The sequence below is a fragment of the Choloepus didactylus genome, chromosome 9 (assembly GCF_015220235.1).
Source record: "Choloepus didactylus isolate mChoDid1 chromosome 9, mChoDid1.pri, whole genome shotgun sequence".
In the NCBI taxonomy this organism is placed as follows: domain Eukaryota; kingdom Metazoa; phylum Chordata; class Mammalia; order Pilosa; family Megalonychidae; genus Choloepus; species Choloepus didactylus.
Genome location: NC_051315.1, coordinates 25,809,015 through 25,826,116, shown reverse-complemented (window position 1 = coordinate 25,826,116; position 17,102 = coordinate 25,809,015). Strand labels below are relative to the sequence as shown.

Here is a 17,102-nt window from a genome sequence, read left to right as displayed (position 1 = left end):
TGCCTGTCTCCTCTCTGCTGGGCTGGCTGCTCTCAGATTCTCTGGTGTCTGGTCTCAGTCTATCTATGGTTGGAGGTTGGATCAGTAGAATGAGTTTCCGATAAGGGCTGCCACTGCAGTTCTCCCTTCTCCTTCCCGGAGCTGACAGCCCCTCCTCCCACGGGACTGAGCCTGCAGGGAGGGGCGCGGGTCCCCTGGCCGCAAAAACTTACAGATTTCGCTGATCTCAGCAGTTCGACGTTTTCATGAGTGTTGTATGAAGTATGCCCAAAGTCAGATTGCTCTGTGGTGTCCAGTCCACGCAGTTCCTGGCTTTCTACCTACTTTCCTGGAGGAGTAACTCAACACATGTTATATTGACCAATCTGATATGTGTGTTATGAATCAGTATTTTGGATTTTAAGTGGTATGACCTGAGTGTAACAAAACAAAACAAAACCCCAAACAATTCATATAGATTTTAACCATATTAAGGAACGCTTAGCAATTTTTATAAATATATAATGTATCCCATTAAATGTGTTTAATAAAGTTGAGCACAGAAGGTGATGTCTTCAGAATAATTTTTTTGTTCAAGTATCTATGTTAATTACACTGAAAAGTGAAACTTTTCAATTGCTGTTCCAAAAATTCAGAGAGAGAATTGCAATATTGTAATTGCTCTGTAGCTCTACTTTAGATTTGTGATGGCATCTCTGTCATGATGCTCTTTAAAATAAATACTGAAAAAAAATAAACTATTTCAGAAATGTTAGCATATTTGGTCAAAATACCAAATACACTAATATAATAGCATTTGTATGCCACAAACATGTGTTTAGTAATCATTTTTAATGTGTTCAACATGAACACCTTCTCGCTCTTTACAACTGCCATATTTTAATAGATACTAGATTATTCAAACAATATTTCTTCTAGGTTTAATAAATTTCACAGGTTCTATTGTTTACCAAGTATAATCCAAAGCACAGAAATTCATAATTTAAGGTAATAAATATTTTCACATTGTGATCTAGCTTTTATACTATTTCAGACTTCTGAAGGACTTTTCGTTTTATGTTTTGGTTTTTGCTTCAAGCTAGAGATAGATTTCATAGTATCGGACATGTCGGTTACTGCTAAAATGCAATCATCAATAGCCATATTGCTAATGTGCATTCTCCAAGTATGCTTGAAAAATTTCAAAACCATTACATAATAATTTAGCAAAGTTCTCCTTTTCAAGCTTGAGCTAATAATTATATAACGTATTTCATAATTCTCAAGTCATATAGAAAAACCCAAAACAAAAGGAATACACATACACAAAGCCATAAAGCAATAATGCATGTGAATGGAAACTTGCTTTGTTTTTTAAATGTGCATCAACTGATTTCTATCTAAAAATACATCGAATTCCTACTGACAGCAGCAACAATGGAGAGACCTCAGGTTACCATTTTCAACCATTTTCCCCCCACCCAATTACAGCTGAACCCCTTCCAGTGGTACTTCCTGCTGCTCCAATACAAACTGTTGTTGGTTTTCATCCATTTGAGGTGTAACACTGGGGTCACAGTCTACACCCAAGTAATGTTCAATAATATCAAAAGCCTTCTGGTAAGTTTCCTTATTTTTCATGGCTTCATAGAAATTCAGTTTTATCCAGACCATATCTTTCTTTAAGAGAGCACAGTATGGATTAATGCCTACTCCTTTCTGCTTAGATTCTCGTTTTCCAAGACGTAAGACATTTAAGTCCCTTTAAAGCCACTTGGACTCTTTGAGTCCATAGTAGTCAGAAGGTCACAAAGTGGTTTATGCAGCCGAAGGCTACCAAACACCATATGTATTCTGGAGCACCTCCTGATGCTACGTTTGTTATGGCCCAAGCTGCTTCTTTTCTGCTGTGAAATTCTACTTTCTAAAGAATCTCAATCAAAACAGGAAAAATAGTTGCATCTAGAATAGTATGAATATGAGCTCTATTTCTGGCAGTGATGTTAGAAACAGTCTGGCAGGCTTCTCCTCTAATTGACTCCTTTGGGCTACTTAGTAAGTGTAAGAGACAGGGTAATGCAGAGCAATTCAGTTACTTTTGAATATCATTACCAGTTACCAAATTACCAACCGCTCTTAATGCAGGTGACACCACTTCGTCGTCATATATCAAAAGTTCCACTAATCCTCAACAGACTCCAGAATCAATGACTGCTTGAATTTTATCATTGGGTCCATGGGAGAGATAAGAAAGGGCCCAACACACATCTGCTAACACATCAGGGTCACTGCTCAACAACGATCAAGACAGGACGTTTAAGCAAGGTGAAATCTTATCTAGGTTGGAGGAGGGGTTTTGCCTGCACGTAAATTTGAGAAGGCCTATACAGCATTCTTAGTTGTTCTAAGTCTGTTTGTAGTTAACTCTAAAAGAGGTGGAAGTATTTCACATTTCAAAACAAAATCTCCACATTCTGCATTGTCATTAGCATTATCACCAAGAGTCCAAACAGCCTGGTACTGAACATCTTTGTGTTCCAAGTTAGAGTTTTATAAAAACTGGAACAGCCCCAGTTTCAATCACTACCTTGGTGTGTAGAAAATTTCCAGATGCCATATTAGTTAATGCCCACACAGCTTCAAATTGTAAAGTGCAATTTTCATCTCTTTCAAGAAATTTCATGATTATCTGTACAACTCCTGGTTTCTGTACAACTTGGTCTACTGATAGATTAGATTCTTTAGAAGGCAGTTTTCTGTATTTGTGTTGCTGTTAGCTATTGATCAGCATTTAAAAAATATCATCTGAAACATACCTGTGGTAATAACTTCTTTCTCTAGAAGGGGTATGGTGGAGCTGATAATTCGGATCCTGGATAGGGCTTTCTAACAGATTCGTCATTTCTGGACAAAGAGACGTTCCTGTTTTTGAACTGTTCTTCACATTTGTTCTTGGAGCTGCATTCTTTCCGCTTCTCTTCATCTACACATCTCTTGGGGATTTAGGGCTTTGTTCTTATACCTTTTCATTCTTCAGCTATCTCTCCCTGGACTAGTCCCGGAGCCTGTAACTGCCCCGGCTTCACAGCTCCCCAGCAGGGCATCTGCTCCTGGTAACCGCGGGCGCTGCCATGCTAACCCTAGCACGGAGTGTTCCTTAGCCCTTGTTTCAGTCAACCAGGAATTTCATAGTTGTAGAACTAACAAGCACTTTTGCTGAAAGGGGAATCTTAGTAAATATGGGGCACTGGGTCACATGACCTTTGGACTAATGTAACAAGTCAGTAGCTAACATCTTTCCCGATACGTTTAGGTTCCTGTTATGTGTTAAAGCATTTCTCCTTTCCATCATCTCATTACGGGACAGAGAAGTGCTTTGTAATGTAAAAACTGAGTTTTACCACCAATCCAGGCCGATGAAGAGGAAACCATTAAGAATCCACTTTTTAAAAATCTTTTTAGTTTACTAGACCTATTTCACAGAAACTTGACTAGAAGACCCATTCATGCCTTTCTGCTGAATATAGAAAAAATGAGTTATAGAACAGAAAGCAATTCTAATTCTAGGGGTTTGTTGGAAGAAACTAAGAAGTTCTTTTCATAATTAATATATTATATGTGATGGAAATTATCAGATGGTTATCCTTCCTTGTTCTCATGTGTAGGAGAAAAGAACAGTCCACTGACTCCCACTTCCTCCTACCGGTCAATTTTTAACAAGTATTGCATCGATTTGCTCATCCATCCATTTATTATTTTATTTAATAAGTGTTTTCCATTAGGTTATTACCAGCTGGATGACTGAATCTTAAAGATCAAATGATAGTCCCTGACCCATTATGAATACTCTTCAAAAGAATCCATCCCATAAACAATCCAGGTGGGACCCCTTAGTCACTCTCTACAACCTAGCAGGGAGGGTATAGCAATGACCATCATTGGGAAAAGGAACACAAAAAAACCATATCTGAGACTGAACTGTTGAACAAAAACTGCAAGTCTATTAAGTATTTAAATTCTGTTGATATAATTTTGGTCACTGTGTTCTTAGGTAACAGTGGTAATCAAAGGTGTTAAAGATGTGAAGGGGACACCACTACTCTACTCTGAGAACTCAAGCAAGTCATTTCACTTCCTTAACCTTCAGTTTCATCAGTTATTAATTCACCTTATAATGTAGTTTGTCTTAAATAAGACTGCATATATAGAGCCTTAGCAGCATGCCTGCCATCTGTCAAGTACTAAACAAATATTACCAAATATTCCCAACTGCGTATCAAGTTCTAAATTGGAAATAGCCACTCTTTTCTAAAAGCTAAATTCTAATCAATTTCAGCTTTTAAAAAGTTCACAATGAGACAGAGGAGCCAATGGTGATGGCTACTTGGGTATATCCTTCCAGAGACTCCTCTGATGGGGCTCGCTAGGTCTCAGGCTCTGCTAGAAGCTGGCTTTAGCTAACACCTAACTGGATTGGGCTGATGATATCACACTGCATTCGTGTGCTGGCCTTGGCACTCACACCGGGCTGAGAGCTGAACACTCCCTAGCCATAAAACCCCAGGACTTCCTCTATAGGAGGTGCTTGGCAGAATCATGGCTACATCACAGAACACTCATGCCAAAGTACAATCACCCACACACCCTGTAATGGTCTCACTACCCAAGTTATGAATATGCCACCTCCTGCCCCACCAATTCAGTGTCAGTCATGTAAACTCAGGATGGAGGGAGGGTTGCTCAACCTAACATCCTCATGCCGAAGGTTCACAGAGCTCATGCATATCTGAGAGCAGTGTTCTCGTTCTGTTTCTGGCAGGTTCTGGTTTTCCAATCCCCATCTAGTCCTCCATCTCCTGAGGTTTAGAGAGAGGGCACATCAGGAGTAAAGCGGTAGCTACCACCCAGACATAGTGGCCCTTTGCAATGCTGCCACCTTGTGAGACCGCTGGCAGAAACCCCACAGGGCTTGGTCAAGGTCAAATCCTCCCTGTTCGTTCCAGGAATGTCTGCTGGCCTGCGAGCCAAGTATTCCAGTTTCTCATCTTGTTCAGAGGAACAAGAAAACCAAAGGAGCAAAAGTAGAACTTTGGGTTTTGGCATTCTTTTTATATTTTTAGCATGCAAAGTAGCATTTCACTCTGTGAAAGAGATACAAAATCCTAAAATGTGCATTCAAAATATAATACATGCTACAAATTTAGAAAATTACTTTTTGTATTGAATATATCCCTAAGCAAATCCATTACTGAACATTATAGGGGCCACAAAGATTTTGGTATACCTAAAAGTATTTTTTTTTTAACACAAAACTTGAGGACATTTTTTATATATGGCTCAACCAATGAACCTTGGCTATGATTTCAGAATTCAATGTAAATTTTCTTAAAACACTTTTCAGACATTTAAATTTCATTGCCAAGAATTTATTTCTTCTCAGGGTTGAAATAGACTTTTATGTAACTTAATGGCATAGGAGACTCTGCAGCCCTCAACCAGCTTCAGTACATATTATACAATGTATATTGTATATATTATACAATATATAAATGTCCACTCAGGTATTGACATTGGTATACTTGTTCCAGAAAATTAATAAGAGTGGCCGAAGAATATCACTTTCCTCTTATGTCCTTTTCAAATGCACCTAATCATAAAGGTGTCTGATTGGAGAAGTTATATGTAAGGCATAATGGTAACCGTCACTGACCCATTTCAGAAGTGAAACCTCACAATACAGTGGATCTTGGTCTCTAGTTTCACACATGAAACCTTATCTCAGCAACTGGAAGTTAACTCTGAGCACAGACACTGTCTTGTCATCCATTCACCCAGGGTAGTGTTTTAGATATTCAGTTCATCTCCTTTTAAAAACCGAATAGAAAACTCCTCACTCTCAGAAAGTGTGCCTTATGACAACCCAAGTCCTAATATATACTATGTGCTTTTCTAAGCATCCTTTGGAGATACTTTTAATCCTAACAGTACCATGAGGAAGTTATTGCATCCATTTTAAGGATGAAGAAGCTGAACTTAGAAATACAAAGTATTATACCCAAGTTTTCACATCTAGGAATGAATCTGGGACTATATATATGTCTCTCTGAATCTGTACTCTTCTCTAATACCAAATTTGACTTGTAAAACAGAAGGTAGGATCTAAGGTTCATTCTTGCAAGGCTCCTTGCAGTATGTGAATGTGGAAGGAGAAAAGCAGGTGGAGGCGGGCACTCTCAGAGCCACCACAATGCAGCATAAAATATTCTAGTCCAGGTTTCAATTCTCTTGGATCTTTTGGTAGGCAAAACAATGCCTTCTCCCTCCTCCACACTGAAGATATCCCTGCCTTAGTTGCTGGAACCTATAAATATGTTATGTTATAGGACAAAGTAGAACTGAGTTCGCAAATAGGATCATAGTTGCTGATCAGCTGACCTTAAAAACAGGGATATTATCCTGGATTCTTGTGGTAGATCAAAAGTGGTCACACAGCCTTAAAAGTTGAAGAAGGGAGCAAGAGAGAAAGAACCAGAAAGATGGTGAAGCGAGGACTGAGCCTGATATAGTTGGCTTTGAAGACAGAGGAAGGAGCCATGAACTACCAAACATAGGCAGCCTTCAAAAAGCTGGGAAAAGCAAGGAACAGATTCTCCCCCAGAGCTTCCAGATGGAAACCACCTGCCAACATATTGATTTTTAGCCTGGTGAGACCTATTTAAGATTTCTCACCTCTAGAACTCTAAAATAAGAAGTGTGTTTTGTTTTAAGACACTGACAATTTGTTACAGTAGTAAAAGGCAACTAGCGCTAATGCTAACAGGAGTCTTACGTGCCTCAGAATGTGTATCTTATGGAGGAGCAGTTAGACCTGCTGCACCTTCCCTTTCCACTTTTACACAAACACTCAGCACCGCCTTACCTAACAGGTAGTCTTCTTCCAGCCAGCCCACGCAAACACGTGCTCCAGGCCCAGAATCGTCTCTGCCATAAGTTTGCATAAAAGCTATCTTTGACGGGACAGAAACTGTTTTTAGGTATGAACGCTTGATTAAAAGCAAACCTTAGTTTCTGTCTAAAATTCTCCCTATAATTTGTGCCCAAGGGGACACAGTTTCATAAAGGGGCAGTGAGTGGGAACACATGCTTTGTTAAGATCTTAACTATTGGACATTTGAAATCACATTCTGATGAGTGCTGGAAGTGGGCCATATCCTTTCACTTCATCAGCTACACAAAGATGACGACCGGGTGAAGTATATAACAAGAGAAGTATACAAAAGGGAAATAAGTGTACAAGTGGAGGCAGGGCAGGAAATTGATGGTTTTTGATGGGGTCAAGATTTTAAAAGCAAAGTTTTAAACACAGTATCTTCTGGCATTAATTGTTTGCCCACTAGGTGGCAGGCTAGTGCAAGTAAAAAGAAAATGTTCCGTGAGGCTCAGGTTTCTCTTACATAAAGGAAAAAGGATGTTGTATGGGTCCCGACTTGATTTTGTTCCAAGAGGCAGAGGAGGAAAGTCTTCTATGTCAAGTCAGTCAAAGGAGGAGGGCTGCTGTAGACTGGTTTCCAGGGCAGTGGAGTAATAGAAAGACAAAGTATCCTGCCAAGTTGCCTAACCTCTGAAGCTATCAATTTTTACATTTGTATAATGTGTGGAGAGCATTATTATCTTCCTTACAGGGCTATGATGAAGACAACGATGAATATAGTTAAAAGGGTACAACATAATAGGCAATCAAGTAATAGTCCGTTCTCTGCCACTGCCTTGGGAAAAAAATAGAATTTAACTGTTGGACCTTAAATTCATATACTCTCCAGATATGGTTGTGGTGAAATGGAGGTTCTTAGAAAGTAAGGAGAGATGATTTATTCTTTACCCTGCTTCCATTTGGTTAAAACTTCCCCAAAAGCAATGCCATTAGCTTCTCTCAAGGCCCTCAAGTAAGTTACTTTCTGCCTTCTCTCTACCCGGTTGAAATTCATCTCCTGTGTGAACTGAGTGGCAAATTTCCCTGGGATCTGCAATGCCAGGCCAACATCGTCAGCCTTGGAAAAGGAAAGAGGTGACAGCAGTTGCCATTTCCTGCTTCCTTCCCCTGCAACAGGCTGGCCTTCAGTTTGCGGACACACCAGAAAGTTGCCTAAATACAATTGGATAAGTAATGGAAAAATTCCTGCTTCCTAATATATTTCCACTGTTGCCAGACATTTCAACATTAGTGAATATATTTCTGTGGTTTAAATTGCAGCCTCTTTTTAAATATGGTGCATAAAGTTCCTTGGGAAAGGTGTCATTTCAGAGGATAAGTTTTTCATGTTGCACCCTCTGTTGAATGTACGGCTGTGTCTTCAGGAAAGCACTGGGTACTTGGATGGAAGGGGAGTCAGAAGAAGTGAAGGAAACTGACTTTAGAAATCCAGCTTCATCCACAACATAATGTTTCTAGTATTGGGCCCAAGAGGCTCATTATTTTAATGGTCCTCAATGCGAGAAGCCACAGTTCGGAGCAATCCCAAGCAGCACTGGCCTTGGACCCATGTGAGAGCCATCTACTCCGACCAATTTCAGAACACCCCCTGCCACAAGATGAGGTATCCAAGGGGCCAAAGGAACCTGTCCATAGAATTAGAAGCTTCCCTTTCAATGATGCAGTTTCTAGAATCCTAGAACTCCTTGTTCACAGGCTCTGAACTCTCTTCCAGGGCCTGCTGTGCAGGCTTCTTCTCTGGGTCTCTCCTCCCTAGGGTGAACCACACACCTGGCATGTACATTCCTAGGCCCAAGGGTGGTGACTGTGAGAGGGCCTTCACAACACAGAATGGTGCCGAAGAGACGAGAGGCTGGCTGGGGACCAAGGCCTGTTTTTTTCTGGCATTGTCATGTTCTGGCCAAGGAGTTGGGTAATTCTGAACACCAACACGGCCTCCTGGTCTTTATAAACATCTCTTTGCCAAGGTAGGATGGTACATACTTTCAGTAGTTTGTTAACTAGATTCAGAAACATTTATACAAACAGAATGTGTCCTCCCATTTTACCGTTACACTGGGGCCAGCAAAACGTAGGGGTAGCCCTGACTCTAAGGCTATGAGCATGTTTACAACACTCTGAAGGTAGAGTAGTAAGCAAACAGCAGTTCATAAAAGGCAGGGCATAAAAACACAATCACAGGGCATCAAGTGCCCATGAACTTGAACTCGAACTGCCGTTTCTTCAAATGTAAAATTGGGATAATTCAACCTATGTCATAGGGTTTGTTCTAGTTTGCTAATGCTGCCAGAATGCAAAACACCAGAAATGGATTGGCTTTTATAAAATGGGGGTTATCTGGATACACAGTTACAGTCTTAAGGCCATAAAGTGTCTAAAGTAATGCATCAACAATCGGGTACTTTCACTAGAGGATGGCCAATGGTGTCCGGAAAACCTGTTAGCTGGGAAGGCACGTGGCTGGTGTCTGCTCAGGAGTTCTGGTTTCAAACTGGCTTTCTCCCGGGACATTCCTCTCTAGGCTTCAGCTCCTCAAAAATGTCACTCTCAGTTGCTCTTGGGGCATTTGTCCTCTCTTAGCTTCTCCAGAGCAAAAGTCTGCTTTCACAGGCCATCTCCAAAATGTCTGTGTAAGCTGAAGCTCCTCTCTCAGTTCCAGTGCATTCTTCAAAGTGTCCCTCTTGGCTGCAGCAAGCTTGCTTCTTCTGTCTGAGCTTATATAGTGCTCCAGGAATTTAATTCAGACCCACCCTGAATGGGTGGGGCAACACCTCCATGGAAATTATCCAACCAAAGGTCTTGTCCATAGTTGATTGAATCATATCTCCATGGAAACACCAAAAGGATTCCAAAATCTAATCAACACTAATATATCTGCCCACACAAGATTGCAGCAAAGATAATGGCGTTTTGGGAGACATAATACATTGAACTGGCACAGGGTTATTATGAGAAATCAAAGAGAAATAAACTAAAGTCACCCGTTTAAATGAGAACGCATAATAAGTGCTGTGTGGATTTGAACTGTCCTTAAGACTATCGACTCTGTCAGATGGAGAGGACTGGCAGCATATGGAATTCCTGGGACATGGCAGGGTGGAACTTGGGCCTAAATTCAGCATTACGATGGACACCTTATCACAAAGGATCTGATGTCTCACAAAATGAGGCAGATTCTTATGCAAGATGGAGTTCTGCATGCGATTTTACCTACTATGGGTACAAACGTCGTGTAAGAAACAGTTGGGAATTAGCTAACTTAGGACAACATTCTGAAGGGGGTTAATTACCTGGTGTGCCCACTTTTAGGAAGAGGCCTAAGTGTAAGTCTAAAAAGATATTCATTTGGTTGGTTCCAGCCAGTCATTTGACATGAAAAAAGGAGAGTTATTCATTTTAACAGAGTACTCAGAGAAAACAGATGGACCGCTTCAAAATAAAAACTATATGCAGTTTATTGAAGAAGTAATTCAAGAACAGCTGCATACCGCAAACCAAGTTACAAACAGCACTTATTTTCATTCTAGTTACTAATATCTGGTAACAATCTGGTCAGTTATGATGATGGCTATTTGGTTTTGCTTGCCGTGCCTTAACTTCTTTGCATAGACCTTGTTAGTTTCCATCCCCCTGGGCCCTTCCCAGGATTTCCCCTATCTATAGCTACAACTTCTCAAAGTTCAAATTTTAAGTAACAAAGTCTAACTAGCATTTCTAAGGAGGGGTTATTCCTCCACCACAGTCTGTAAAAGCCTGCTGTGGGTTACTCGCTAGCCAGGAACAGCTTCTCTCCCACCTTTTTGGTTCAGTATTCTTGTCGGCTTTGGCCTTGTGAATTTGCTCTATGTTCTGCCCAGATGACTCTGTGCTCTTCTCAAAGCGTGGTAGGGGTAGACTTTTAAGATCCATGGCATTTTCCCCCTTTGGCATGTAGAGAGCAATTTTCTGCTTAGGTCACAGGTAAATATTGATTCACTATTAAGCAGAAATAAATACCATTTAATTTCCTGTGTAACAGCATTAAGCATCCTCTCTGGCTACAGCACTCCAAATTTTATGGTTTTTAACATTTCTCACCCACTCATCATTTGGCTGCTGAAGCACCAGGAGAGTCCATGGTACAAAACTGAGAATGGAAAATGATCACTAGGCAAGGGTACAATAGCTTAGCGGTGATTGACAATGTCAAATCTACTCTTGAGGCACCGGCCTGCAGCATCTTCCCTGGGAGCCTGTCATAGCTTGAATAGAGATATTGATGAACACAAAGCTCAAAAAGGTAGCTAAAACACAAAAAGAAAGAATCAGGAGCCTGAAATATTTTTACATGTTTGGAAAGATGAGCAGAAAACAGCCGTGTTAAATGCAGTAAGGGAGAATGTAAATTCCTGCCCTGAATTTGGAACACCTGCCACCGAGGTGCAGGCTGGGGACATGTCATCAGCTGGACCTAAGGCTCTATCTCTACATCAGCACCAGATGCTGGCCTGGATTTTAAGCTGAAGTTCACCCGGGTTTTTACCTTCCTTTCTAGCCTTATTTCTAGTGACAGTTTCTCCAACCCACTCCCTTCACAGGGGTAATGGGGAGACAGATTTTAACTCAACACAAGGAAGAATTTTCTAACAGAACTGTTCCAAAATAGAACTTTTTCCAGAAGCAGCAGTTCCCCAGAAATACAGGACTTCCAGCTGAGGCTTAACAACCTTTTGAAAGGTGATTAGAAAGGGGGTTGAAATAGTTTAATAAAGAAGTGGGTTTTGAAATAGAAAAAAAAAAAAAAAAAAAGCCTAAGTTCAAAGACCCTCTCTATGCAGATGCCTTATCTGGGGTTCAGCGGTAGTTGCTGGAGCTAGAGGGCCTTGTTTTCAACCAGGTCTGCCACTTACTAGCTGCATGACCTTGGGCATGTCATTATGTGTCTTCTGGCCTCAATTATTTAATCTATAACGTGGACAATTCTACCTCCTCCCAAGCACTACTTTTAACATTGAATGAAGATTAAAAAGTCAATATATCAACCCTTAGAACATTATTTGGCTTATGTATAGTAAGCACATTAAGTGTTAGGATCATTTAACTATCTAAACCTACATTTCCTTCTCATTAAAATAAGGCAATATTTACTTTATGAATTTCCTTTGAAAATGAAGTAAAATATGTATAGTATCTACCATGGTACTTGACACTCCAGACAGCTATGATTATTAGTTTGATGAAATGTTTTGAGCCACACGATAAATACCTAAGCTTTCATATAAATCTGAGATTCTGTGATTGAACTAACCAATGGCCAGATAAAGGAATTTTTCCAGCATGCTCTGTAGAGGCAGATGCCAAAAACTTGTGTATGGAAACAAACATTCAATTAAATTTAATACATTGATGATGTAAAGGGGGAGGGAAAAGGAGAGAGGCATGAATTGAAGTTTATAAGCTTCATCCCCACTATCCCATGGAACAACTTACAGACAAGTAGGTACCAAAAGAGATAAACTGCATTGGCTGAAGCTTTCTGAAATGCAACATCAGTTAATTCTCATTATCATCGTATTTGTATTCGGTCTGAAAAATCTGCAACTTTCAGGTTGAAGAAAATTTCAAAAACCCTTTATTACTTCAGCTTTATTTTAATAACTGAATTCTTTCAGTGTGATCACCTACATAGAACTGTCAGCATCAAGACAGAGGTGAATTGCTTTTAACTGAATAATATTTAAGTTGCACTTGACATTGTGGATTTAAAGATATTCCTAACATGAATCTTTTGATTTCTCTTCTATTCTGGTACTAAAACTTAAGAACAAAGACACCTACTCTCATTGTTTCCTGACTACCATGTGGTTGAGCTTTCCCTCCAACTGCTTTTAGTTTAGTCTTCTAATTGAACTACTCATTTATACCTCTATTTAGTCCCCTTACAGCAGGCCCTACGGAAGATTCAAAGGAAGTGTAAGACCTCATGTCAATCTTCCAGGTTAACATACTTCAGTTGGGGTGGAAGAAGGAACAGGAAGAACTGTACCTACAATAAAGCAGAGTAACAGCTGTTTATAAGGTGGGCACCAGAGACGACCCCTCTGGACCGATGGGGAAGGCGGCAGGTTCCTGAATCTTAGATAGTGCCAATTCAGGGCAAGAGCAAATGCTGGCTCTGGACTTCTCCGCTATGTGAAATGGGCCTTCTCCCCAAGTCTAATCCTGAATCCTAATCCAACCATAATGGGGATGGAACCAGAACGAAAGTGCAAGTGAGCTGGCTTTCCCAGTGCCTAGGCCAAGCTAGCCTGAACAGAAGCCTGGGCACTAGCCCCACCTGATTTCCAGGTGAGAGAAAGTGTGAGCATCCAAATAGAGCGGAGGCTAGGATGTGAAATCAGATCAGATGACTGATCCAGCCAAGGGAAGGAGAGGGCCACCCATCCATGTGTCTTGCCTTAGGTAAGCGCCAAGACTCCAACTCCATCTTCCTCGACTCTCAGTATCCTAGGGAATGATTTCAATTCTGTGGAAACAAGCCGTTGTTATTACACTTCACAGATGAGCTAAGAGGTCCAAGTTTAGCTACTTTATCCAACACTATGCAGCTAGAAAGGCAGCATCAAGGTAATAATGAAAGCTAAGATGGTGTTATAAGCACTAAGTATGCAAAGCCCTTTAATCATCACAACAATCTTATGAAGTACAGTATTACAATTCCCATTTCACAGGATGGGCAACTGAGGCATCAGGAAGTCAGGTAGCCTCCAACAGGTGAGGCTGGGATTCAAACCAAAGCAACTAGGCTCTGGAACATATGCTATTCACCATATGTTATTTTGCCTCTCCAAGTTTTCCTCTCCAAGTTTTCACACTTCAGCTTTCTGATTCTACAGCCACCCTCCTTCAACTCACCCCAGCACACTGACCTACATTCACAGCCAGACTGTGCCCACAGGAAGCCCACAGCTCACTCTGAAGGACACTGGAGAAGTAGGAAGAGGAAGACACACTTAAGAGGGAAGACATGAGTCCCGTTTTGGAAAGGCACAGGGGAGATTTGTGACTGCACTTGGGGGATTTATCCTATAAATGTAGATTTGAGAGTCAGCAGCAAGAAGTAATAATTGGAGCCATGAGATGGGATCTGCTCATGTATAATTATGTAATTAAAATAATGATACCTTAGAGTCATTTAGTACTTTATGATTTTCAAAACACTTTCACATATATTATATTTAATCACCTACAATATTTTAAAATTTAAATGATCCTGAACCTGCTGTATGTAGAAGTGTTTGAATATATTTCTATCCCACACATAAAGGAACAGGCATTTGCTGAGCTTGCATTATGTGCCGAGAGTTGTGCAAGATGTTGATGACATTATCTCCTCAAGCCAACAAACTTAGGAGTGGGGATCATATCCTTACTTTACAGATAAACCTTCTGAGCCTCAGTTTCCTTATGCAGCTTGCCCAAGGTTACACAATGAGCAAGTGGCCAGGACAGGTTTTCCCAGATGTGACTGCTGAGCTATTCTCCTTATACAATTCTGCAAGATGCCTTTTTGCTTAGCTTTTCCAGGAGCACTAGGCCTCATGTGTCACAGAGCAAGTGACACTACCTAAATGTCCAGTTTTATGTCCAAATTCCAGTTTTAGTGATTAATAGCATTCATTGAATTCCCTTTAGTGCTGGGCACATTCACATAAAATGAATCCATGGAATGTCAGGAAACCTGCACCAAAGCATCCCTGTGACCCCCCAACTGCTCCTCCAGCTTCCAGCCCTGTTCACCTGGTTGCCACCACCTGTACACCTTTACCCCTATCAATGCTGTTCTCTACCAAGACTTACTGAAGGACGTTTTATCTGCATTGACCCTGGACACCTGACCTCCTTTATTCCTCTGTATTCTTTACCACCCACCTCTCCCAGGAATTCTGTTGGTCTTTACAACTCACCTCTTTGGACCCTGGCACCTGCTGTCTCTCTTCTCCGCTCAGGACCCAGCTGACCAAGCTTGCACACTGACCACTTCTGCTAGGAAATTTACAGGACAATAAGGTCACTCAAACAAGTATGAGATCATGGATCAAAAAATAAAAAGCACAGCAGGCCAACTGGAATAAGTGTGTGTTAGATCCAGCCATTTTTGGGTCAGACCCTTTTCCAAGCAGGCTCCAGACTACACACTCAGAGATACTCTTCGGGCATCTAGAACAAGGGACTCCAGGTAGAGGCAACGTAACATAGTGGTTAATACTGATTGGGGAAAATCTTCAGTTCAGATCCTGCCCCCATTTTTCCCTCACCATATAAGTTTGAGCCTTGTATTTTAATATTTGAGACTCACAAGTCTCCCTTCATAAGTCTGAAGAAATATCTATATAAGAGCTGTTACACGAATTAATTAATGTGAAATATTTGTTACCTACTGAGCACTCAACGAGGCTACTACTAAATACTTTTTATTAGTAAAAGTTACAGGCATGTGATTTCTGAAGGTTCATCAGCCTGTTCCTATTAACACTAGCTGTCTTGGAAGACAAATGTGATATAGACCAGTGGTTCCCAAACTCTGCTGCATACTAGAATCACCCTGGGAGCTTTACAAACTCCTGATGCCCATGTCAAATACAGTGGGAACCAGGCAACCATATTGTTTTAAAGTCCTCAAGGGATTCCAACATACAGCAAAGTTAGGGAACCACTGAGGTTAGTCAGTTTTCTATTCTTGTAACTCTTTTCAAGGACCCACATCTCTTTCTGCACCTGCACTACCCAGAATCACCAGGGAAGTTCAGTATATTAGTTTCCTGTGGCTGCTATAACAAATTAACACAAACTGGATGACTTAAAGTAATAGAAACGTTCTCTCATAGTTCAGAAAGCCAGCATTCAGAAATCAAGGGGTTGGCAGGTTTGGTTCCTTCTGGAGGCACTGTGGGAAAGTGTGTTCCACGCCTCTCTCCTAGCTTCTGGTGCTACCAGCAATCCTTGGCATCCTTTTACTTGTATCTGTGTCACTCAAGTATCTGCCTTCATCTTCACAGGGCTGCCTTCCTCGTTCATCTATGTGCCTTCTTTCCTTTTTATAAAGACATCAGTCATTGTGTTTAGGGTCCACTATAATCCAGTATGGCCTCATCACAAACACATCTGCAAATAACTAATTACATCTTAAGTTCTTGGTGGACATGAATTTTGTGGAGGGGGGAACTCTACTAAACACACTACAGGTAATGACCTGTGCCCCTCTGCTCATCCCAGATGCCTCCCTTTGGTGCATGGACTCCATCACTGCAAACCTTGCTAAGCACCTCTTCAGTGAAACAGCAAAGGCAGAAGAATGTGGGGGTTTAAGGGGGAAGTGAATGGAGAGACTGGGGAGGCCACAAGTTCAGCAAATAAGGGGAATGATGAATGTAAGTTTTGGGGGCTAAGTGACTTCGGGCATGACCTTCTATGCCATTTCTGGCTGCACCTGCAGTTTCTGGCTGCACCTGCAAAATGGGATAAAATTGTTGATAATGGTCAATGTGTACAGTACTTAAAAGGTGGTTTTGCTGTTATTACAAACTGTAGTTATTTTCTGTTAATATTCCATGGTTTCTGCAAAAATTTGCATTGTGGATTGTGGGTTTTTATTGAAATTTCTTGTTTTCTATGACTCACTCCTGTCTTCTGATTTCTTTCTCCCTATTCTTACTCCTATTTCCCACTGTCCACCCCATTTAGGGTTCCTCAACATTTTATTAATGGCTATATTCTGATCTCTCCATGTTACCTTCAGACTGTTTCTTCTTCTAGCTTGCTCCTGTTTTTCATCGACAGGTAAAGGGATAAAAGTTCCCATGCCAGTCTTCACATTGGGCTTAAGACCAGTCCTTTTGCTTGGAACTTGTCCATTGATTCAGTGGTAGAACAGTTTTGACCTAACTTGGTTTGAGTTTGGGCTTTGCCATTTACTTGCTGAATGGCATAATTTGCAAATCGCTTAATGTATTTAAGTCCATTTTTGTCCCTATAAAATATGGATAACTTCTATTTCATAGAGTAGTTCTAAGAATTACATGGACATTTCACATAAATTGTTTGGTATAAAACTTGGCATATTCTAGCTACTCCTTGACATCTCGACTTCAAC

The 17,102-nt window shown here is 40.8% G+C and overlaps 1 pseudogene; it reads right to left on the bottom strand.

The window, feature by feature from the left end:
• Nucleotides 1-1,464: 1,464 nt before the first annotated feature.
• On the bottom strand, nt 1,465-16,811 carry LOC119543690 (annotated as a pseudogene).
• Between the last annotated feature and the right edge of the window lie 291 nt (nt 16,812-17,102).